This window comes from Physeter macrocephalus, chromosome 11 (genome assembly GCF_002837175.3).
Source record: "Physeter macrocephalus isolate SW-GA chromosome 11, ASM283717v5, whole genome shotgun sequence".
NCBI classification, from domain to species: domain Eukaryota; kingdom Metazoa; phylum Chordata; class Mammalia; order Artiodactyla; family Physeteridae; genus Physeter; species Physeter macrocephalus.
Genome location: NC_041224.1, coordinates 2,572,289 through 2,596,995, shown reverse-complemented (window position 1 = coordinate 2,596,995; position 24,707 = coordinate 2,572,289). Strand labels below are relative to the sequence as shown.

Below are 24,707 nucleotides of genomic sequence, written 5' to 3'. Positions count from 1 at the left end.
GAATTTCAGCAACGTCTGACGTTCCAGACCTTATCTTTTCCCTTTCCTTCCACGAGAAAACAAACAAGCCACACAAAGGAAAAGTTTTATTTGCTGCAGTTGCTGACTCAATCCTGTCTGCTTTAAGATCTTAAAACAGAATTTATGCAAAAAGCTCAGATTCTGCTTTGCAGTTAGGCTGAAGGCTTACATATTTGACCCCAACTTTCCAAATGAGTCCGCTTCCCTATTTTTTTTTTTTTTTTGGTCTCTCTCTCCCCACGTTCAGTCTTTTTCAGTGGTGCTTCATGCTTCTAAGTGTGCTTTTTCCTTCTTCCTAATTGATATTGACTGGGTTTCCGAGTATATGGGGAACAATTCTAGGGACTGTGTGATGGGATGTAGGAATACGTTCCTGCCCCATCCCTTCTCCTGGGCTCTCTATTATGCCATTCATGCTCCCCGCCTGCTGGGCCCTTACACAACTTTGTCTCATTCAGGCAGCGCCAAAGAACATCAATGCCCTTTTGTCCTACTTCCCTTAGAGCCTTGCAGGGGCCCAGAGCAGAACAGAGCTGTCAGCAGCACGAATGCCATTCCTGTCAAACCTGCTGTTCCTCGTGTCCTCTGATGAACCAGCAGCCTTTGCAGCTGGGTCTTCTCAGAGCATTTTTCTGCATGTAAGGCCTGACGTCTCTCCTCAAGTCTGGTCTTTGTGCTTGTTAGCGAGGCTGGGCTGAGCAGAGGACCAGGCCTGCACCCCTCGGTGGATAACTCAGCTTGTTGGTCAAGTCACCTTCAGGCTCTCACATATTCCACCTTAGCCATGACTATGGTGCCGTTTTGCTGACTTCCTGATGTCTTTTTCTTTTTTTTTTTTTTTTTTTTTTGCTTTTATGTCAGGGCTCACAAATTCCTGTACCTTAAAAATATACAGACCTAGAGATAGTCATACTGACTGAAGTAAGTGAGACAGAGAAAGACCAATATCATATGATACTGGTTATATGTGGAACCTAAAAAAATGGTAAAAATGAACTTATCTACAAAACAGAGATAGAGTCACAGAGGTAGAAAACAAACTTATAGTTACCCGGGGGGAAAGAGGGGGAGGGATACATTGGGAGACTGGGATCGACATATACACACTACTATATATGAAATAGATACCTAATAAGGATCTACTGTATAACACAGGGAACTCTACTCAATACTCTGGAATGACCTATACAGAAAAAGATTCTTAAAAAGAGTGGATATATGTATATGTATAACTGATTCACTTTGCTGTACAGCAGAAACTAACACAACATTGTAAATAACTCTACTCCAATAAAAATTTAAAAAAATACAGAGAGATAATTGCAATATTTATATATATTTCTGCATCTTCCAAACATGCGTAAGTCCTCATATCCACGTCCACAAGCACATGTTGAGCCTGCCCAGTGCATGAAGGATGTTTTATTTTCTCTTTGAAAAATTCTAAATTTCATCTCTTGTGAAATTGTCTTGAGCTTCAGACTCAAGTCCAACGTGCGTGAGTCATACAGATTAGAGAGATCTGTTCCCTGAATCTGTGAGGTAACACCAAGCTTTTCCTAGCCTTCCTGGACATCTCCCCATCTCACCAACTGTAGGAGTTAGAAGTGATAGCTTTTCCTATCATTACATTAATTATGTAGGGTGGAGGCATCATTTACAAGCTTTCTTTTAAAGGACAGAAAACTAGAGATTACAATTCTTTTATGTTTGGGAGGCACTCAGCACTGCTCCACTTACAGTTTACAGATTTTTTTTGTTTTTTCCTTCTAAATATTCCATTCCTGAATTTTGGAAACTTGGAAGTTTGAGTTAACTCAGAATTCAGTAATGGAGATTAATCCTTATCTGAGATTTCAGAGAGGGAACTTTTTCTTTTCTTATCATTGAAGGATGTTCAAGAATTGTTCCTTGCCTTTATTTTTCTAAACAGTTATAGGAAGTTCATCTCATTGTGCTGAATACAATAGTCTTCAAGATTTCACAGCACAAACATACAGCTTTCTTACCTGGTAGGTATCATCTAATAATATACTACAGAGAGATGGGCACCTTCCCCAAGGCCTCCCCGCTCCTTGAACTTCTGTGAACTCACCTGCTGGGCCCCTGGAGTCTCTAACCCCATCTCCAACTTGACTTGAGCTGCCTTTTCAACCCATTGTTTAGGATCTATTGAGCCCTTACTATGTGTCAGACCTGTCCTGGGGCCAAAAAGATAACTAAGAAATGGCTCTGCTCCAGTTCAACTCAGGTTATGGGGTAATGTGGGGAAGGAGGGTGTGGGGAGAGGTGACACGTGCACAGTTAATTACAATATAATGTGCTTAATTCTCTACGGGGAAAGAAAACAATTTAGTGGGACACCCCATGAAAGTTCTAACTCTGCTTAGGGGTATCTGTTGGAAAAAAGGCTTCATGAAGGACATCTGAGTTGGTTTCGAAGAATGGGTAACAGCTCACCACAACCCGGAGAGGAGAGGGGCATTTCAGATGGGGAAGGTGACAATTCATTGAAATGCTTATTGGCCATGAGGGGGTGAACATATGGGATGAACAACAAGGTGCTACTGTAGAGCACAGGGAAGTATATTCAATATCCTGGGATAAACTGTAATGGAAAAGAATAGGAAAAAGAATGTATGTATATGTATAACTGAATCGCTTTGCTGTCCAGCAGAAATTAACACAACACTGTAAATCACCTATAATTCAGTAAAATAAATGTTAAAAGAATAATAAAAATTTTTTAAAAAGTTGATATGGTTAGAGGGTAAGATATATGACTGCAGAGCCTAAAATATTTGACTAGCTTCCCACTGTCATGCAAATAATGATAGATTATTCTCCTTTACTGAATGTACAGGCACAGCTTGGCGATTGGTAAGAATGGATACACTCTTGTCCTTGTCACTCTTTTGCTCAGTACCAACCATTTCAAAATAGTTAAGAAGGTCATTATGCTAGACGCAGAAGTAGAGAATGGACTTGAAGACACAGAGAGCGGGAAGGGTAAGCTGGGACGAAGTGAGAGTGGCATGGACATATATACACTACCAAATGTAAAATAGATAGCTAGTGGGAAGCATCACGCAGGGAGATCAGCTCGGTGCTTTGTGACCACCTAGAGGGGTGGGATAGGGAGGGTGGGAGGGAGATGAAAGAGGGAGGAGATATGGGGATGTATGAATACATATAGCTGATGCACTTTGTTATAAAGAAGACACTAACACAGCATTGTAGAGCAATTATACTCCAATAAAGATGTTAAAAAAAAAAAGAAGAATGTCAGTTAACCAAGGTTCCCCTTCTCAAACGTGGACTCTGGCTAATCTCCTCCTTGAGGTTTTTATCCTGATGTAGATAACCCTGGGCCTTTCTCTTACTTGTCCTCAGTGGCTGAGAAATCAGATTATCAGCATCTCCCCTATTTGTATCAGCCCCTTGCCTCACTGTCAGGAATTACTATTTGCTAGTTTCCAGATACAGTTGGTTGTGTGTCCGTTTTGAATACCAATTTAGAGATTCATAATTTATTTTACTTCTGAAAAGAAAAGGTACTTTTTAGCAAAAACTGACCGTTGATACATATTTCCCCATTTCCTTGAAGATTACACTTTTACAAGTCACCTAACCAGTCACTGAATGAGTGACCATGAGAGGCCAGGGCCTGGGAGAGAAGCCTCATGTGGCTTTTAAGGCCACCTGGCTGCTCTACCTGCTAAGGCATAGGGTCTTAATAGGAAAGGGGACACTGACAATCGCTCTGCAAAATCACATCCCTTCCCCTGGCAACACAGAGACTAAAGATTCAGTTTGCCCATTTTGTTTTGTATTTATTCCATGCCCGACATTTCAAAAAAATACATGAGTATTGCTGGGGTATATAATGTGTTCGTGGAATTACAAACAGAGAGAAGGGGAGGTGAAAAACAAAGGGAGAGAAGATGGGAAAGAAGAAGGACAATGAAAGAGGGGTGGGGGGTGAGGTGAGGTCAGAGTTCTCTCGGGGTCTAGACACAGGTGCCATGGTATTTCATATTAAATATCTGTGGCTGGGAGAAGACAGACGATCTAGAGGGAAAGAGCCAGGGAGGACTGGAGTAGGAATCCTTTCTGCTGAAAGCAGGGTGCAGCACTTGTGCAAATTTCCCTTGGGACTGTAGCCTTGTCTTTCATGAACTTCTCACTCCTGTTATTTCCAGTTCCGGACCAGCTGATCAGAGAATACTGGAATTTCCAGCTCTCTAGGCACTAATTTCAGGGGCTAAAACAGCAACCCCTCTGCAGCTCCTACCACAGCCATCACTGCCCTGCTGGGCTGTGGGGCTATGCCAGCCCAGGCACTCTTGCCCAGGAAATGGAAGGTGGCATTTAAGTGGCACTTAAGATGTTCCTAACCGATCCTAAAGACTCTGAATGAGGCCAATTCTAAATTAAGCTTTCTTGGGTAAATGAATAAGGACTCAAGAAACCTCAGATTGGAAAAAAAAAAAAAGAAACGAGAAGTCGTACCTCCAAATATATTCCTGTTAACCCCCAGTTTTGACAGGTATTAATATGATTCAGTGTTTCTATGACTTATTTTTGTGCTCTAGGTATTTTCAGTGTTAAGGTTTTAAAATATACCTCAATCAAATCCCAATATTTAAAATACACAAATGATGATATCACAGAAATGGAAGAGATCTTTTTTTTTTTAACTTACAAGGAAACTGAGGTTCAGGAAACACAAGTGCCTGATCAGAGTCTCACAGCTGACAAAGGAGAATGAAAAACCAAACCTCCTGGTCTAGAATAAAATGTGCTTTTCTTTATAAAAATCACATTGAATCTGTTTTCTGGGATATATAACAGAAGGATTGAAAAATGAGTTTATTTTTGTGTCCTAGTATTTTTTCAGTGCTCCGTAAAGTAATTTTGGAGGGGCTACTTGCAGTCTTTTATACTGTTCATTTCAAGGGGAATTGCTTGGCGTTGCTCCGTGAGCTTACCCAGGATCAGTGCTATGAAAGCAAGCTCATAGAAGTCTATGGGTTCAATGCTCTGTCTTGACCTCCGAGCAATTACCTTCCCTGAACAAAATGCACACGTAGGGATTCCAGTGCCCTGCCGTTCTGGAAACGGTCAACGTTGGCCTCAGAACTCATCCCCAGATTTCCACCGTGTGCTCTGAGCCTCGGCACCGGGTCACTGTGCTGAAGCTGCGCGCTGAAGCCAAGTGGCATTCGAACCACCAGGCTGAAGGCTTGTGCACCAGGGGCCATGGCCAGGCTTTCAAATGTGACTCACCTGCGGGTAGAAATGTGTCTGTGTGGGGTACTGGAAAGAATGCTTGTTTGGGTTGGGCACACTAAATTCAAGTCCCAGCTCAGCCTCCCAGCAGGTGGTCCAGAATAAAGCCTGTAAGCTCCCGAGCATTTGCCACTCAGCTATATGGTACCTCTGTTTTGCTTACATAGGGAGCTGTTCCAACCAGCAAATGAGGCAACATTAGAGTATCTGTAAACTGACGGGTTAAAAAGATGTAGGTTACTCTCCATGTTGATCATTCCTAATATATAGATGGTTTCAAAACAGTTAAGCCTTTGTTGGACTGTATGTGGTCATGTGTCTCCTAATAGGTCTTGTATGCTAAGAATTAAAGCCAAAGTCTATTGACACACATGACGCTACAGAGGAAGATATTCTGCTTTGTTTTGTGCCTTTCAGATTAAATATATCCTCAATATTGTGCATTGACATAACAAACCGGGGAAAATGTGCCAATTAACTGTGGGTTCTTGGGATGTATTCACATTCTGTACATTATTATTTCAAAAAGTCTTTTCCTGGGGTTTGCCTGATGGCGCAATGGTTAAGAATCTGCCAGCCAATGCAGGGGACACAGATTCGAGCCCTGGTGGGGGAAGATCGCACATGCCGCGGAGCAACTAAGCCCGTGAGCCACAACTGCTGAATCTGCGCTCTAGAGCCCACGTGCCTAAGAGCCCACGCTCCACAACAAGAGAAGCCACTGCAATGAGAAGCCCGCGCACTGCAACGAAGAGTAGCCCCCGCTCACCGCAACTAGAGAAAGCCCGCGGGCAGCAAGGAAGACCCAACGCAGCCAAAAATAAATACATAAATTTATTTTTTTTTAAAAAGTCTTTTCTTTCTGGACCCATTCTCTGTACTAGATCTTCATTTGTAAGCAAGTTCCATAACATTACCTTTCAAAAGTAAAGGTAAAGAAGTATTTCCTTCTTCTGGAGTTTTGTTTTTGTTTTGTTTTTCCCAGTAAATTTGCTCCATTACCTGGATACATTCTGTCAAGCGTTTTCAATAAATTCAGTCATTCATTCAGCTAATACTTATAACCTACTGTGTACCGCCACTGCTCTGAGGATGGATCAATGAACAAAACACACAAAATTTCTTGCCATCATGATCATCATATTTTGCCTATATATGATATTTCTAGATATCTCAGTTTATACTATAGAATCTTCTATGCATTCAAGTGACCAGGCTGTGATGGTCAATGCTCTGTCCTACTGGTCTACCTCTTCTTCCATCCTGGAACTCTGGGGTTCTTAGCTCTACTCTGCTTCTTTTCTCTCCCCTAAATCAGCTTTTGACCTTTATTCCAGGTAAAAACTATTAGATAATCCATTTTTGAATGATGGACGCCAAACATGGACAGTTCCAATGTAAATATTTATCTATGAGGATTCATTACTTTCCACTCTGACTGTTGTACTACTGCTTAGCCCCAGAGCATGGCTTAAAGTCTTAATCCTCCTAGGTCACTTGGCATTTCTGGATAAAGTTTCATAACTTTTGTTAACTTTGTCCATTGTGCATTCAGGTTTCCTAACATTAGTTGGACCCTAACTGAGCAGAACAAAATCCATGTTCATCTTTGTTGACACCGTAATGGTCTCTCCACCACCACTATTTGAAATTTTAGTCTTACCGACATGCACTTCTTTTATTCTTAATCCAACCATATATTTGCCCTCAGTCAGGGGCCTTGCCTTCCACGACTTCTCATCCCCTGTCCAGTCTTACTCTTCTGCAAACATTTGGCCACACTGCATCTGAAGGAATATTTCTGAACCCCAAGTCCATTTGTGGCAATCTTCTCTCCTAATGGCTCCTCCTCATTATCATGAACAATTTACTCTTTAGCAGTTTCCCAAGTACCTCATATTGTTTCACTATTGCGAGCCCCTGAACATTCTTGTCCCTCTGCTGAGAATGTCCCCTCTGCTTCATCACTTGAAACCTACTTGGCTTTCAAAATTTTGATTAAACTTTACCACCATCAATGCAGAAGCCACATGGACTTCTCCCTTACTCCCGAACCTGATGTGGATGTCCCTTCTCTATATTCCTATCCAGTCCCATATGTTTCGCTCTCATAGCATGTACCTACCAGTCCATACATGTCGATTTATTAGGATGTATTCCCCCAAAACTGTAACTTCCTCGAGCACAAGAACCATATCTATTACCTTTAGTCCCTGTGTATATTACAGCCTGGTGCAGGGTATGAGCTCAGTAAATTTGTTAAAAAGATGGTTAATTAGGAAATAGGAAGTATTCCTTCAGAAAATACCCATTGCTCCATTTTGGAACTTCACAGTGTGAGGACTATATTTCCAAAGAACAATGGAAATAATTATAGGACTGTGAGGAAAGAAAAGCAAAGACATTGAGATTAGTTATTATTACTGGGGATATAGAGAGATGATCCTATAGCATCTATGATTATTATTAAATGCTTTTATCACACTGGTATCAAATGTAAACTGTAAACTACATGAGAGTGATACACATCTGTTTTGTCCACATTGATCTCTCCAGCACTTAGCACATGTTAGGCATTAAATAAATATTTGTTGAACTTTGTTGAATGAGCAAAGTAGCAGGCATTCAAGTTAGATGGACTATGTCCTGCTAACACTGACAGAAATTAAAATGTGTTTCTAGAAAAATGCTTTGTATTGATATTGGGGAAAGTCTTTCTGTATTATCTGTTAACCCTTTGTGTGTTGCCATCTTTCCTGTCGACCTCTGGGTTGTTGTTGTTTTTAAACTATATTTGTGGTGTTTTTGCTTTATAAAGGCTTTTTAATGTTTATTTTTATATAGTCAAACCTTTCATTCTTTTGAGTTACCGTTTCTATGTTTTCACATTATGCTTATGAAGGCTTTCCTCACCCCAGAATTGGGAAAAGATTCCTCTATACTGTATTTTATGGCTTTATCTATCTATGTTAAGATCTTTAATCCATATGGAATTGATATTTGCATACAATGTATCTTGATTTAATGATTAGTGTACATACTCTGTTGTATATTACAATCTTTTTACCTTTATACTTTTCAATTTTGCCCTGGTTTAATTCTAAAGGACAGGGGATAGCTATTCAAATTATCTTATTCATAAAATCATCCCAGGGTAGTGAGTCTTTCAACTGGCCTCCTGCATTCAGCATCTCTCCATTGGTCTCCTGTGATAGATTTCCTGTTGGTCTTCTCACAACCTTCTCTGCCCCACTTCCTTCTCTACCCAGCAATCACTGGGATATTTTTTAAACACTAGAATGAAATATCTATACCACAAGATATTTGTGTCTATTTTGTTTACTGTTGTATCTCCAATGCTTAGAACAGAGACTGACACATAGTAGGCGCTTAATGAATACATATTGATGCAAACATAAATATCAATAGAATCATGCTGCTTCCCTGCTTAAAACTCAAGGGCTTCCCATTTCTATCATAATAAAATTCAAACTCCTCTCAGTACAGACACACTGAGTTCTTCTCTTCCTCAAGACCCCACGCTGTTCCTACTTCAAGAACCTTCTTTTCTACTGGACAGCTGCTTGAATGTGACTGCCTCAGGGGACGCTTTCCCGACTCCACTATTGAGAGTACAGATACCTTAAGTTTCTTTACTTGTTTCTAAATCATGTAACTTTGTGACTCATAATCTTTTATAACTCTGTTTGCTTTATTTTTATTTTCTTTCTCCTGGACCAGAATGTAAGCTCTATGAGAGTCTGCATGTTGTCTAGGTTTTTTTCTGATGTGACTCGAGTACCCAACATAATGCCTGGGGCTCGGTAGGCACCCAATAAATATTTGCTAAAAAAAATTTTTCAAGACATTTTTATGGCAACCGTTATAATGCCAGTGTTGAGGTTCTAGCTAATTAGCTTAACAATTTAAAGGAAGTAACTCATTGGTAAACAAGACATCATGATAACCAACAAGAACATACTGTATAGTACAGGGAACTATATTCAATATATTGTAATAACCGATAATGTAAAAGAATCTGAAAAAGGATAGATATATATGTATAACTGAATCACTTTGCTATACACCTGAAACTAACACAACATTGTAGATCAAGTATACTTCAGTTTAACAAAAAATAATAAAAGAAAAAATAAAATAAATCCTCTCCTCCTGAAAAAACTCTCTATAAAACTTTCTTCATAAAAAAAAAACCATCATGAGATCATGACATTATTAATGTCTACAACTTTAATCATGCATGCTTGAATGTAAAAACAACTACAACAAAGCAATTTATGCTCAAGGAGATTGAGCGTAACCTGGTCATTTTATTCAAATTACTTAAGTATCAATAGACGAATTTATACAAAGAGGCATAATTGGAAAAACAATAAAGAACATTTGTGCACTAACACATAATTATATCAAAGTTATAGAAAGTGAGTAGTAAAGACATATCACAAACAGGGTATTAGAGGTATCACATAATTAAAGATGGAATGTTAGAGGAGATGTGTGATCTCTTTGGAAGGACAGAAGAAAGGAAAGGACAGAAAAAACCTACACTATCATAGAAACTGAAAAAAATAAAGAAACTGAATATCATTGGTAATGAGGTTATAAAAAGTTGATGTCACCACCCTCCAAATCCGTAAGTATCACTTAAGTATATGTTGGTACTAAGAATAGCGTTAGGGATGTTGGGATACTAAAAGGTCCAGCTGAAGGTGTAAAGTGAAAACCTCTTGACAACTGAGAAAAAAGGAACAATTACGAAAAAACAAAACTGTTTAAACACTAGATTGAACATGAGTTTAAAAGATAAAAAATAGTATAAAAGAGGAGGGACTTCCCTTGTGGTCCAGTGGTTAAGAATCTGCTTTCCAATGCAGGGGATGTGTGTTCGATCCCTGGTCGGGGAACTAAGATCCCACATGCTGCGGGGCAACTAAGCTCATGCGCCACAACTACTGAGCCCGGGCACCACAACTAGAGAGCCCTGGCACTGCAACTAGAGAGAAGCCCACGTGCCACAAAGAAGAGCCTGCGCCTTGCAACAAAATATCCTGCATGCCGCAACTAAGACCCAATGCAGACAAATAAATAAATAAATATTTAAAAAATAATATAAAAGAGGAGAATTGGAGAAATAAAAAAAGCAAAATAAGAGGATAGAAGAATATGAAAAATAATAGAAAATAAAAAATATGCAAAAGCGGGGAAGAAATCTGGTAAAAAATCATGCAAAATTATAACTATCTTGGAAATTGAAAATAATAATGCATTATAAAGAACACAATAGCCAAATCATATAAAGTCATGATGATTGACTGGTGGCAATGTTTCCTTTTCTGCTGGTATGTGTCAGCCCTCAATATCTTTAAAAGGCTGTTTTCTTGACCCAAATTGAAAATCATCATACCAGCCTAGAAAAATAAATGTCTTCTTTTTCTAGAAAGGCCTTTATTTAAGATATTTTCTCTCTCCATCTGCTATCAGAAGGTAAAAATACAAATCAATATTTCAGTCAATCAACTAACACATTTTCATTGAGCATTTACTATGCTTGGTGTTTGGGATTGTAGGAATAAGTTTGGGGCTCTGGCAGTTAAAATCTAATTGAGGAATTCAGAAATAATCACATGAATTAATTCATGAAAAAAGCCATATTATATCTAAACTCAACTCATTTGACTATGCAGAATTTATTATATAAGATACAAAGATGAATAGGGCACCATTACCACCATTCACAAAACAAAGATGGCTCCCAGATTTGAGCAGTGGGTTGGAATTTAGGGTTTAAATTCCAGATTTACTTCTCTTTAGCTTAGAAGCTATAGATAAGCTATATATAAACTAAGATAGGAGATAATGTCTACTCTACAGATTGTGGGAAAGACATTTAAGGCTCTCTAACTATTCATGTACTTCTTCACATTTCCAAGCTCCTTTGCAGTTATGCCTAGACACATGACAAATTCTGGCCAGTGGGCCAGAATTAAGAGTGATGTGTGTCACTTCCAGTCCAGAGAATTTGTGCCATCATTAGTAGTCCCCTGTCAGAGTGACCTAGAAGCTGAGAATGACCACCCTGGAAATTTACCTGACCTATGATGGATCAGAATAAATTTTGTGTTGTTAATTGTGCTGAGTTGTCCAGGTCTATTTGTCACAGCTGCAGAGCCTGTGCTGACTAATGAACAGGATTATCATGAGCTTCATATGAGATGATGCATGAAAACTTCTTAGTATAGTGCTCAGCAATAAATGAAAGTGATTATTATTTATAGGCCTTTCTAAATAAAATTAGTCATTAAAGGCTTTTTCCTGTTTGTTTTTTTTTGTAACAGAAATAAATCCCTTTTAGAAAGGAAACTTTGTAATGTGTTGGCAGAATGTTTCCAAAGCTACTTCATGCCTTTAGTTCCTCAAACTCTTTTCCCTAATTGAGTACACTTGATCTGTTGTGATAGGAGCGGCTACTTACTGAACTTGTACTTTTTGTAAACACAGTATATGTTTTTGGTCAGAGGTCTCTAAGGTTTTTATTTATGGATAATTCATTGCCCCAAACCAATAGTGAAAGCTAGTGATCTTTCAAACATGGAAACACCCTATAATTTTCTTCTGGCATTGCAACAACTTTGATGTTCATCTTTCTCTTTTCTGGCTGAACCTATATACACTTAAGTGCAGGATCACATTAAGAAAACGCTCAGACCACATGTAAACAACCCATGGCCAGACGATTCCTGAACCCTATGCCATGTCCAATTTTCAAAGGATGTAAGCTTCTGTGTTGTTTTCTCTACCATATATTTTTTCATAAAAGTCCTACTTACTACTTCATCATGAACCAATGTATTTGGGCATAAAGCCTAGACATGCTGTGATTTTAAAGAAGTCTATCCCTTCCTGACTACCCCACCCTTTTTTCTTTTGGAGAGAGATTTGGACATCTCTTGTGCCCTGGGACGTAGCTCTGTGGGTATATCTAGGCAGCACATCCCAATTAAAAAGATTTGGGGAAAAGATTTGAAAGGATATATTAAGGAATTAAATTTGCATAAGCAATAAATTTGACCCATCTGCAGATGCAAATCAGATGACCATAAGACGGAATGGAGAGAAGGGTAAAGGGGATTGAGATCAGTTCATTAAATTGGTCCATTTTATTTTTTCAGTAAATAAAGTTACCACAGAAAAGAAACTTTTTGTGAATGTATTTGATCAATCAGATGACTCCATAACATTCAGACACCAGTTGGTGGAAAAACAAACCCAAACTTCTGTGCATTTAGTCAGTGGGTTTTATAAACTAAATCAGGAACCTGTTTCCCTCAGCTTTTCCCTCATCTCTTTTCCCTCCGTAGTTAAAAGATGACTCACCAGGGCTGATTATACAGCTGACAAAAACAGCCCTGAGAAGCAGGATGAGTGGTGAGAGATGGGGGTGAATAGCACTCATTTAAATATGGCAGAAATGTCCCCATTTATAGCTCCTGTGCAGGAGAGTTCTCCCAGGTACATTTCAGAGCTCACAGGTAGGAAGCCCAGGACTAAGAGGCCACGTGGGACATTCTGTCAGAATGGGTAGGGCCACAGAGTCTACAGTGGACAGGCTCTGGTCCTTGCACATAGTGACCAGAAACTTGAATGAAGAAGACAGCTGCTGTGCTTACGGAAGGATGTAAGCCTGAGGCTGCAGAGAATGTCAGCATCACAAAACAGGCTGGCCAAATGGTTGAAGCAAACAAGATGAAGATTAACAGGGATAAATATAAAAGATGCAGCTGGGGGCGGTGGGGGCACGGAGAAGGAGAGGGAGGGAAATAGAACAGAATAAAATAAAGCTCTGATTGTATTTAAGATTATTATTCAAGAATATTCATACTCTCCACCTCTACATGAACTTAAAAAAATGGGTTTGGAGAAAGTCAAAATAAAAAATAAAAATGCCTCATAAATTCTGTAAAATGAAATTCAACTTCAGTCATAGTCAAAGAAATGCAAACTAAAGTAAGAAAAAGATACTATTTGTCACTTGTCAGATGGGCAAAGATAAACAGAATTTGGTCAGATGAACAAAGATAAACGGTTTGATAGAGGGAGGTCGGTTCTGTCGCGGGGCAAACGAGCACACTTAAATCCTATTACTATTGTGGCGAGCACTTGATAGAGCAATTTGGAAATTGTTACCAAAATTTAACATAAATATGTTCTTTAACCCAGCAGTTTCTAGCTGTACTTTCACATGTGTTCAGAGACACATACCCACAAACTCAAGCTTTCCAGCCTTCTGTGTAATTGTACAGTGGACACAAGTAATATCCTTCAATAAGAAGATAAATAGATTATCTGATGGAAAACCTGTAGTGGATTAAAAATACTATATGCTGATATAGAGTGATGGAATGTGGAATGATCTCCGAAATATTTTGTTAAATGAGAAAAGCAATTTGAAATGCTATAAATATAGTATTCTCTAATACTTAAGGAAAGAGAAAGGAAACTCAGGATTCAGGGGCAAATAAGAGCGTATTGTTGGGAAAAGAATGGGTATTTCTAAGCAGCTAGGATGGAGTAATTAACATGGGTGTGAAAGAGCATGGTTGTTTAGGAAATAGTGAATAGTCCACCTAGGATATATGCCAAAGCACCTACTTGCTAATTTTATATTATCGTTTCCTCCTCTTGAATACTGTTATATATGTCAGTGCAACAGTATGATATCCAAAAAAACAATTCCTGGTTACCTAGAGTAACACTAACTTTGTTAGGAATGATTCAGACAAACGCATTGGCAGGGCCTGATCACACCGAGAGCACCCTGGCTTTCAGTCATATAAGCCGCCTACTCCTCCCAGGGTAGAGAGACGAGCCTTTTGCTTAGAGTGTGAAATCAATTTTAACTATCTCTCACAGCAACCAGGGAATCAATGTCAACCTTATAAGTAAACAGGTACCTACATTGTTCAACTACCTACATCAGCAATTGGCAAAGGGGGCAAATGTTTACTCACCGTATGGTAAATATGGCAATTTGAGTTTCCTTCTGTAGGGTTTAATTCTGGGGGCCTTATTTGCCAGTGTGTGCATATTCACTTGTAGCTTTACACAGTTTTACTGTATTTATTCTAATTTGTAGATCCAAATGCTACAGAGCTGCTTGGATAAGGTCTATTTTAGAACTGTGATCTCAACTTCATAAGTCTCGTGGTGAAGCCAGGTATGGACCACAGTTAGTGCTGAACACCACACTATACACTAGAGTATAAAGTTAGCAAAGTTTTTCCTTCATGTGCTCCCCAGTCTTTTCATAAAGGATCCTATCTTAATGCTTTTTTAATCCTGGTGATCAGAGCCATCTTTTCATAGGTCTTTTGTTGAATCTAATGCCCTGGAAGTCACCACAGAAAGCAGACACACTTTGGTGAAAGTTGTTCCTAAAAAGAACAAAAGATGTCCCAGTAGAAAGGACTTTTTCAGTGACTATTTCTCCAATTCATTCTTAACATGCATGTAGACATAAAGTATGGTGATAAATCTCGTTTCCATTTTTTTTTTTTTTTTTTTTTTTTGCATAGGACTCTTGACTCTTGTTTTTTTCCTTCACGTAGCATCTCAAACCTTCCCCACTTATATTTGGCTGTGTAATGGTGCATGTGTCACTTGATTTTTATTCTGGAAAACTCTAGCTTGGACCAGGACTCTAAGGGTTTCTGGTAGCATTACTTGTGATTATTTTAATAAACTGTTTTTTTTTGTTTTTTTTTTTTTGCAATTGGCTTTGTGGTCTTGGTATGCTCTCTCTCCCTCAGTATAATTAGATGTGAAATAAAAATGTCAGCTTAGGCTTTCCTCTAAGGTACCATTGGGCTTCAAAACGCTATAATCCTGTGATTCTTGTTTCCGTAAGTCAGCTGACGATATTTTTGGTGACTTGGAAGTTGGTCTCCACAGTCAGACTCCCCTGCCTGTTTGGCAGCAGCTGCCTGTTCATCCTGTACTCCGTGGACCTCCTCCTCACACAGGCATCTCTTTGATCTCAAAGACAGCACTGTAAGATGCAGAGCAAAAACAAATACCAGGCGATTACCCTCCCTGGAGCTCATGACAATATGAGTGGTCCAAGAGCATAAGAAAGCTTAAAAACAACTGATAGTACTATCCTTGAAGCAACATTTGCAAGTGCCAAATTAATTTCTATCAACACAAACAAATATGTTATTTCAAAGAGGAAACTTCGCACACATAAAAGGAGTAGAATGAATGACACTTCAAAACGGCTTTGATTATCCATTTTCATAAAGACCACAACACCCTGGGGGGGAAACTCCTGCTTTTACCATCAACTAAATTCTCTAGAGCAGGGGTCCCCAATCCCCCGGGCCGTGGACTGGTACCAGTCCACGGCCTGTTAGGAACCGGGCCGCACAGCTGGTGGTGAGCGGCAGGCGAGCGAGCGAAGCTTCACCTGTCGCTCTCCATCGCTCACATCACCGCCTGAGCCATGCCCACCCTGTCCGTGGAAAAACTGTCTTCCACGAAACTGGTCCCCCAAAAAATTTGGGGACCTCTCCTCTAGAGCTTGCAGAGGATGATTTTCATAGCAGTCTTTCCTTTATTAAGCAGCCATATTAAATGATTCCCCGCATACGTGTAATCGACCAATGAACAGACCCACTTGAAAATACGCCTTTTTCTTAAAATTAGAGTAGATCATGCATGGATATACATAAATTAATTTGATAACGAATATGAAGAAGCAAGAAAGCTTTAATAATAAATGACCCTGCCACCTTACAAGTGAAAAGTAAGGACGTCTAATACCGAAGCCTAGCAAAGCATTGTATATGCATTCAATTTAAAAGCTGGGGACGTTACACACTCTGCACTCCAAAAACACAATCTCACTTAACATGATGTTGTAAGTCAACTATACTTAAATAAATGAATGAATAAATAATAATAAATAAACCACAATCTCACCCAGGCTTGACATGGCCTCAGAATCTTCTAACAGAGCACACCGATCAACTGGAGTTGGCCCAAGAGGTTTTTACACAGCCAGGTTCCTTTTGCCCGATGCACACAGCAAGCCAAAATGCTGAGATGCTGAGGTTTGCAGGGCTACCGGCCTTCTGCACGTTGCTCTGAGGGTGGAATCTGTGGCCCTTTGATGTCAAAAGGTCACCGAACACTCGTGCATGCCCAGTTCGGGGGGTCAGTGGTCCTATCCAGTCTTAACCAGCTCAGCTCAAACTGGACACAGCTGACTCCAAGTTCCTAGAAAACAACTCAGGCAAACATCTTCTTGTTTAGCTTGTTTAGGCTACATGCCTCTTGGAGGACACGCAAGTCTTTTTTTTTTTTTTTTTGGCTGCTTGGGGTCTGCGTTGCTGCACGCGGGCTTTCTCTAGTTGAGGCGAGCGGGGGCTACTCTTTGTTGCAGTGCGTGGGTTTCTCATCGCAGTGGCTTCTCTTGTTGTGGAGCATGGACTTCAGTCATTGTGGCACGCAGACTCAGTAGTTGTGGCTCGTGGGCTCTAGAGCGCAGGCTCAGTAGTTGTGGCGCACGGGCTTAGTTGCTCCGCAGCATGTGGGATCTTCCCAGACCAGGACTCGAACCCGTGTCCCCTGCATGGGCAGGCGGATTCTTAACCACTGTGCCACCAGGGAAGTCCCCATGCAATTTTCAGAACCTCCTTGATTAGTCAAGGCAGGTGAAATGGATTTAACCCACAGTTTCAAGACGAAACATGTTTGCCATCTGTTTGAACTGTCCACGACACTCACAACACGTCCATGGACCAGCAGCATCAATATCACCTAGGCATTTGTTAGGAGTACAAATTCTCAGGGCTACCCCGAGACCTGCTGGATCAGAATTTCTAGGGGTGGGACCTAGGGATCTGGGTTTAACAAGACCTCCAGGTGATTCTGATACACACCAAAGTGTGAGCAGGCTACTTGAATGTTCAGCACGTCAACACACTGGGTTTGCTCAGATGGCAAAATGGTGAAATGAACAGAAACTAATGTTTATGGAGGACCTACTATGTTCCAGGCACTGTTCAAAGTGCTTCTCATATGCTTATGATCCTTTGATGTAGATAGTTCTCAATAAATAGATGCTAGAAAATAGATAGATAAATAGCTAGACAGGGAAGGAAAGAGAAAGAGGAAGAAAGGAAGGAAGGGAGAGAGGGAGGGAAGGAAAGAAGGGAAAAGAAGGAAGGAAGAAGGAAAGGAAAGAGGAGGAAAATGTAGGGGAGGGGAGGGAAGGAAAGGAAAGAAAGTAGATTTCAGGGTTGTTATGTAGCTTTCATGCAACTGGTGAGGCATTGAGTCAGAACTCAATCCTCAGTGTAATTTCAAAGTCCAGCTGTTTTTCTTTTTTGTTCATTCTGACACACTAAGCAATACAAGTAAGCAACCAACATTTCTATGCCAACAAAATTTAATTAATTGTTTGGGCCAGAAAAAAAAAGTCACTGGAGAAATTAGATAGTTCACTGCTCTCTTCACAGAATATCATTTGTATCACAGAATACAATGAACCAGAATATCACAGAATCATAATGAACCAAAAAGTCATCCAATTTCTAAAATCTTGGGATAACTTTATCTACCATGAAATCCAGAGAGGCTGTGGATAGAAAAGCATTTGTCAATGCAGAATTTGGCCATTAGAGCCAGAAGAGAAAGTTTTGGTCAGAACATTCGGACTGAGAATAAAAATTCCCAGTCACTTTTAAAATTTTTAGTAGATTATGTGCTATGTTTTCTAAAATGAGTTTCCAAATAAAGTTTCAGGAAGAGGTCTGAACAAAATATTCTTGTAACTGTTGCTTTTCCCCCCACGTTTTCTTTTTGAATACTTCTTTATTTGGCCAGAAAAAATTTTTCTTGTGCCTGACAAAATAAGCAAAATGCAAACTAGACCAAAAATAATGTACTTTCAAAAATTACTGTATGAATGTATTTATTTTGGCTAATAAAAACATTTCCATTAAATCCGAAGTCTTCATTTCAGCCGCTTTAATTGGAACCTGTGTGTGATCAGGTAGGAAGGAGACTAGTGCATTTGTACATTGAGGCAAAACACGAAGATCACCCTTCCAGAGAGAGCCAACAGTCAAGGCTTAATAAAGTTCTATGTGAATGGGAAATTATAAACATTTTGATAATGGAAGCAGGGTTATGAAGGTCTTTGTAGCCACTTTTATAAGCTTGGACTTTATTCTGTCATAGGAGAGCTTTGGGGGCTGTAAGAAGAAGAATGATTGTCAGCTTTTGTTTCACACAGGTTATTATGGCTTTGGTGCAGTGGATAAATTTGAAGAAGTCAAGACTAGATACAAGAAACTCAAGTAGAACAGAATTAAAATGATCAGAAACTAAACTATGTTGGAGATAGTAGATGCAGAGAAGACAAGATTAATAAAAGCTTAGGAGTTATAACTAAAGGAACTTGTTGATTAATTGAATATGGAAGACTAGCAAACTCTCAGGTTTAAGATTTGGTGAATGTTGATTTATTAAATGACAGGGAATATGAAAGGAACAGGATTGAGGGTAAAATGTTCTTTGCATATTAGCCTGTGGATCTCACAAGATTGGAAATGTCTAACAGGTATTTGTAAATAGGAGTCTGAAACCTGGAGAAAAGGTCATGGATAGAGATTTAGTTTTGGAAATCACTGGGATACAGAAATAGTTAAAATCCTGAGAGTAGATGACAGTCCAAAGAGAAGCTCTGTCATGAAAAAAACAGTGAACAAAGGATGGAACTCAGAAACTCCAACATTTAGAAAAGAGACAGAGCAGGAGGAGTTCATGAAAGCGATAAGGAAGGAATGGACAGGGGCCAAAATAGGGAGAAAGAGAGAATTCAACAAAGTCAGATGCATCAGTCGATCCTGAGAGATAAATTCTTAAAGTGCCCTTTGGAGTTGGGGATAATTGAGGCTATTGATACTTTTTAAAAAAATATTGAAGTATAATTTATATACAAAAAATTTCACATAGTTAATGCACACAATTTGTTGGGTTTGGCATATGCATACATCTGCAAAGACATCACTACTATTATGATAATAGACATATCTGTCACCTCCAAAAGTTTCTCTGTGTCCCTTTTAATTTTTTTGTGGTAAAAACACTTAGCATGAGATCTACCCTATTAACAAAATTTTAAGTGCACATTGCAGTACCACGCTACAGGTGCTATGCTGTACAGCAGATGGTATACTTTTCAGTTATGTAAGTTGAATAAGATCTGTTGATACGCTTTAATAGAACATATCAGTTGATTGATTTCAAAAGAGTAAATTTCAGTGGATTGAGGAGTGATTGGGTAGTGCCAAAAGGAAGACAGTGAATACAGACCACTCTGTCAAAAAATTTGACTGAAAAGAAAAGGAGTAATAAAGTAATACATAGATGAAGTCACAAAGTCAGGAGATTTCCTAAAGTTGAAGACTCTTGGGCAAATTTATGTTTGTAAGCTATGAAGAAAGAGATGGCGATGTTGGGAGTATAAGAGATAGAGATGCAGAACAAACAAATGATATCCTTCTTTCCTAAATACTCAACAATTCTAGTTTTGATAAATAAACACTTTACTATGGAATTTGAAAGGGAGACTTTACTCTTTCAAGAAAAAAATCAATATATACAAAGTCATAAAATCCTTATGAAAGACAAAATGGTTCAGTGAAATGAGCTGGAGCTTCAGAGGCTGAAGGTTTTTCATCATGTCCAGATGATTGATTTACTGTATAATTTGGGCAAGTTATTTTAATTTCCATTGGCTAAGAAGCATGCAAATTTTAGTTAACTCAGGTTGAACTTATCTCTCTGTCTTGTTTTCCACATATGTAATATAAGTGTAAGCCAACCCCTGAATAACTAGGAAAGATAATTAGCTAGGATGTTTGCAATAAAAAATATTTTGCAAACAAAAAATACTGCACAAACATTTCTTGAAAACATGTTATTTTACATATAATTTCAAACCACTTTATGGTATATCCTTTTCGTGCACCTAAAAGCTTAGTTTTGAAAAAAAAAATTGATAATGGTGGAATTTCAAAGAGTGGAAAAGCATGGGTGTTATTTATAAAGGAGTCAGGGAAACCATAATCACGAATTCTCTTGAATTTATTTCAGACACCACAGGTTAGCAGATCCCAGCAGCCCCATGAAATAACACCTTTGTAGCCATCTGGTTCAGACTTGCTTTATGATATCTCCATCAGCAACTTGCCGCTATGAAGCAGGGCAGCCCTCTTGGTTCTTGCTTAGTTTGCAACCTGTAGGCTTGTCATATATGCTACACGCTGCAATGTAGAAGGAAATTATTTTTTGATGCTCCTCCATACTTTAGTTCACTTTCTAATTTAATGGCTGTTGAGCATTTTTCATCCCTGCCTGGCTTCCTGCCTGGCAAGCTTCCTCTCAAAGCTGTGGGGATACAGCCCTTCCTCTGCTTGCAATTCTAGCCTTCATTTGAAACAAGAATTTAAAAACTGTAGTTCTTATTCCTGTGAAATGTATTTTCAATTGATTGTTGGTGGTGACTTTGAGCACTGGTTGAGACAAAGTTCCAACCCATTCCAACCCAATAGGGAAAAATATGGTGATGAAACATTGATGTCTAGGTAAATTCCCTGGCAGTCCAGTGGTTAGGACTCCATGCTTTCACTGCCAAGGGCCCCGGTTCAATCCCTGGTCGGGGAACTAAGATCCCACAAGCCGCGTGACGTGGCCAAAAAAAAAAAAAAAAGATGTCTGCAGTGGGTGTTGAAAAAGGAGGGGCAGAATGACATCAGGTATTTACCATCCCCACTGTCGGCCCACACCTTGGGATGTAGCATCTATCACTGGGAGCTCTATTCCCAATTAGAAATTCTAGCCTTATTATCAAGTGCTTTTCTGTCTTGTTCCATGTTCAGGGAACTTTATCCCCACATCGCCCTATTTCTGAGTCAGTCTTAGTAACCCGCAGTTACCTGGCTGGACCTTAAACTATGACAAGCCCCTGTCATATAAAAAGCCTTGTGCTAATTATTACGTGAGAAAAAAGGATTAAAAAGGGAAAGTTCTTGTCCATATGCAAGAATGGTTTCAGTTTGCTTTCTTCTTTGGTTTACTTGTTGTGGCTACTTTTCAATTCGCTTCCTGTGGTGGGTTTTTATGTGGTTGACTAACTGTAATACCATTATTGTAAGTTGGTTCTGCAGAGAGAGAAAAGAATTCACAAAAGCCACAATCTTTATCTTTACCAAATGGAAAACAATCCCTACATTCGAAACAGTATATTATGAAATAAAATACACTGGGACCTAATTAAACTTTAAAGCTTTTGCACAGCACAGGAAACCGTCGTCAAAACAAAAAGACAACTTACTGAATGGGAGAAAATATTTTCAAATGATATGATCGATAAGGGATTAATATCCACCATATATAAACAGCTCATACGATTCGACATAAAAAAAACAAACAACCTGATTAGAAAACGGGCAGAAGAATTGAAAAGACATTTTTCCAAAGAGGAAGTGCAGATGGCCAACAGGCACATGAAAATATGCTCAGCATCACTAATCATCAGGGGATGTCTGCCAATTTTTTTTTTAAAGGTATGCTTTTTCCTAAATGATTAATAAGTAATCTCTGGGATAACATTTTGGTACCGTGTGAATATTACACTCCCCAGCACATTTCACGCAGTGGTTTTAGCATGCATTGACGATCCTTGTCTGAGCCACATTGGAGACTGCAAAATAGACATTTCCTAATTTTATTATTCCTTCTTCATTTATTAGCTGGCATTCTTTTGTGAAGAAAAGACCCCCTTTTTAGTATCACTACGGACCCACAGACGGTTTAAAATCCAATTCGTTTTTTTTTTTCAATTTTTAAAACTCCCCAATTATCCCATAATTGGCCCTTCATACTTGCTGCTTTTCCTTTTGACCTGTACTTAGCATTCTCTGCACACTTTCTTTGCTTTCTGACATAAGATGTTCCAGGCTCACCTTGTACAATTCTCTGTTTCTGATCTGGAATCAGCCATTTCTCCAGGGAACATTCCTTCCTTTCAGTGATGAACAGTACTTTGAAACCAAGGTCTTGGCACTAGTATGTTCATTACCTCTGGGTAACTGCTTCTGGGCCTCTTCAGTGGACAGAGCTAGGAATGTATATATTTTTAAAATCATGAGTTCATGCTGGTAACTCCACTTCAAATCCAGACCTCAGGGGTCCTGACCTTCCCCATTCCATATTTATATACTGCTTTTCCCACAATGAGAAACTTGAATCCTAATACTACCAATATTTACTCACTTGCTTTATCCTACAATAGACACACACACAAAAATAACTTTAAGAACCAACAACAAACATGCTGAGTAATGTTCATGATGTTTTTGTTTTCCTTTACCTGAGAAAAATATCTCATGAAGGGTATATAGTCAGAGAAATATGTTGAAGAGTTATTTGAATAACCTTTTTATAAAATGTGTGTGTTATCACAGTAGTATAAAATTGTGTTCAGTTTTTTCTGATTGAATTAAAGATTAGGGTTTTTTCATCGCCTTTGATATAATTTTATTTTTTAATATGTGAATATTTACATGGCTCAAAAACTCCCCAAACTATAAAAAAGTTGTTCTCAGAAGAGGCTCATACACTTTTTTTAATTTTTTTAACATCTTTATTGGTGTATAATTGATTTACAATGGTGTGTTAGTCTCTGCTTTATAACAAAGTGAATCAGTTATACATATACATACGTTCCCATATCTCTTCCCTCTTGCGTCTCCCTCCCACCCCTCTAGGTGGTAACAAAGCACCAAGCTGATCTCCCTGTGCTATGTGGCTACTTCCCACTAGGTATCTATTTTACATTTGGTAGTGTATCTATGTCGATGCTACTCTCACTTCACCCCAGCTTATTCTTCCCCTCCCTGTGGCCTTAAGTCCATTCTCTATGTCTGCATCTTTATTCCTACCCTGTCCCTAGGTTCTTCAGAACCATTTAAAAAAAATTTTTAGATTCCATATATATGTATGAGAATATGGTATTTGTTTTTCTCTTTCTGACTTACTTCACTCTGTATGACAGACTCTAGGTCCATCCACCTCACTACAAATAACTCAATTTCGTTTCTTTTTATGGCTGAGAAATATTCCATTGTATATATGTGCCACATCTTCTTTATCCATTCATCTGTTGATGGACACTTAGGTATTTTATTTTATTTTATTTTTTGTTTGTTTTGGTAGGCTTCAGTTTTTGAGGATGGCCATTCTGACCGGTGTGTGGTGATATCTCATTGTAGTTTTGATTTGCATTTCTCTAATGATTAGTGATGTTGAGCATTCTTTCATGTGTTTGTTGGCAATCTGTATATCTTCTTTGGAGAAATGTCTATTTAGGTCTTCTGCCCATTTTTGGATTGGGTTGTTTGTTTTTTTGTTATTGAGCTGCATGAGCTGCTTGTAAATTTTGGAGGTTAATCCTCTGTCAGTTGCTTCATTTGCAAATATTTTCTCCCATTCTGAGGGTTGTCTTTTGGTCTTGTTTATGGTTTCCTTTGCTGTGCAAAAGCTTTTAAGTTTCATTAGGTCCCATTTGTTTATTTTTGTTTTTATTTCCATTTCTCTAGGAGGTGGGTCAAAAAGGATGTTGCTGTGACTGACGTCATAGAGTGTTCTGCCTATGTTTTCCTCTAAGAGTTTAACAATACCATACTGTCTTGATTACTGTAGCTTTGTAGTAGTCTGAAGTCAGGGAGCCTGATACCTCCAGCTCCGTATTGCTTTCTCAAGATTGCTTTGTGTACGTGGAGTCTTTTGTGTTTCCATACAAATTGTGAAATTTTTTGTTCTAGTTCTGTGAAAAATGCCAGTAATAGTTTGATAGGGATTGCATTGAATCTGTAGATTGCTTTGGGTAGTATAGTCATTTGCAAAATGTTGCTTCTTCCAGTCCAACGACTTGGCATATCTCTCCATCTGTTTGTATCATCTTTAATTTCTTTCATCAGTGTCTTATAGTTTTCTGCATACAGGTCTTTTGTCTCTTTATGTAGCTTTATTCCTAGGTATTTTATTCTTTTTGTTGCAGTGGTAAACGGGAGTGTTACCTTAATTTGTCTTTCAGATTTTTCATCATTAGTGTATAGGAATGCAAGAGATTTCTGTGCATTCACTTTGTATCCTGCTACTTTACCAAATTCATTGATTAGCTCTAGAAGTTTTCTGGTAACATCTTTAGGATCCTCTATGTATAGTATCATGTCATATGCAAACAGTGACAGCTTTACTTCTTTTCCGATTTGGATTCCTTTTATTTCTTTTTCTTCACTGAT

The 24,707-nt window shown here is 38.8% G+C and overlaps 1 long non-coding RNA gene across 2 annotated transcripts in view; it reads right to left on the bottom strand.

The window, feature by feature from the left end:
• Positions 1-20,476: 20,476 nt before the first annotated feature.
• LOC114487180 (uncharacterized) overlaps positions 20,477-24,707 on the bottom strand; it is a 116,424-nt gene continuing 112,193 nt past the window's right edge. The window contains exons 3-4 of one of the 2 annotated variants that reach the window (XR_003681991.2): positions 22,368-22,522; positions 20,477-20,666 (exon numbers count right to left, since the gene is read on the bottom strand). This is a non-coding gene — a long non-coding RNA (uncharacterized lncRNA). Of the gene's footprint in view, positions 20,667-20,816; positions 21,564-22,367; positions 22,523-24,707 lie in introns of those variants that run through there. The other variant, XR_003681992.2, reaches the window with a different exon arrangement.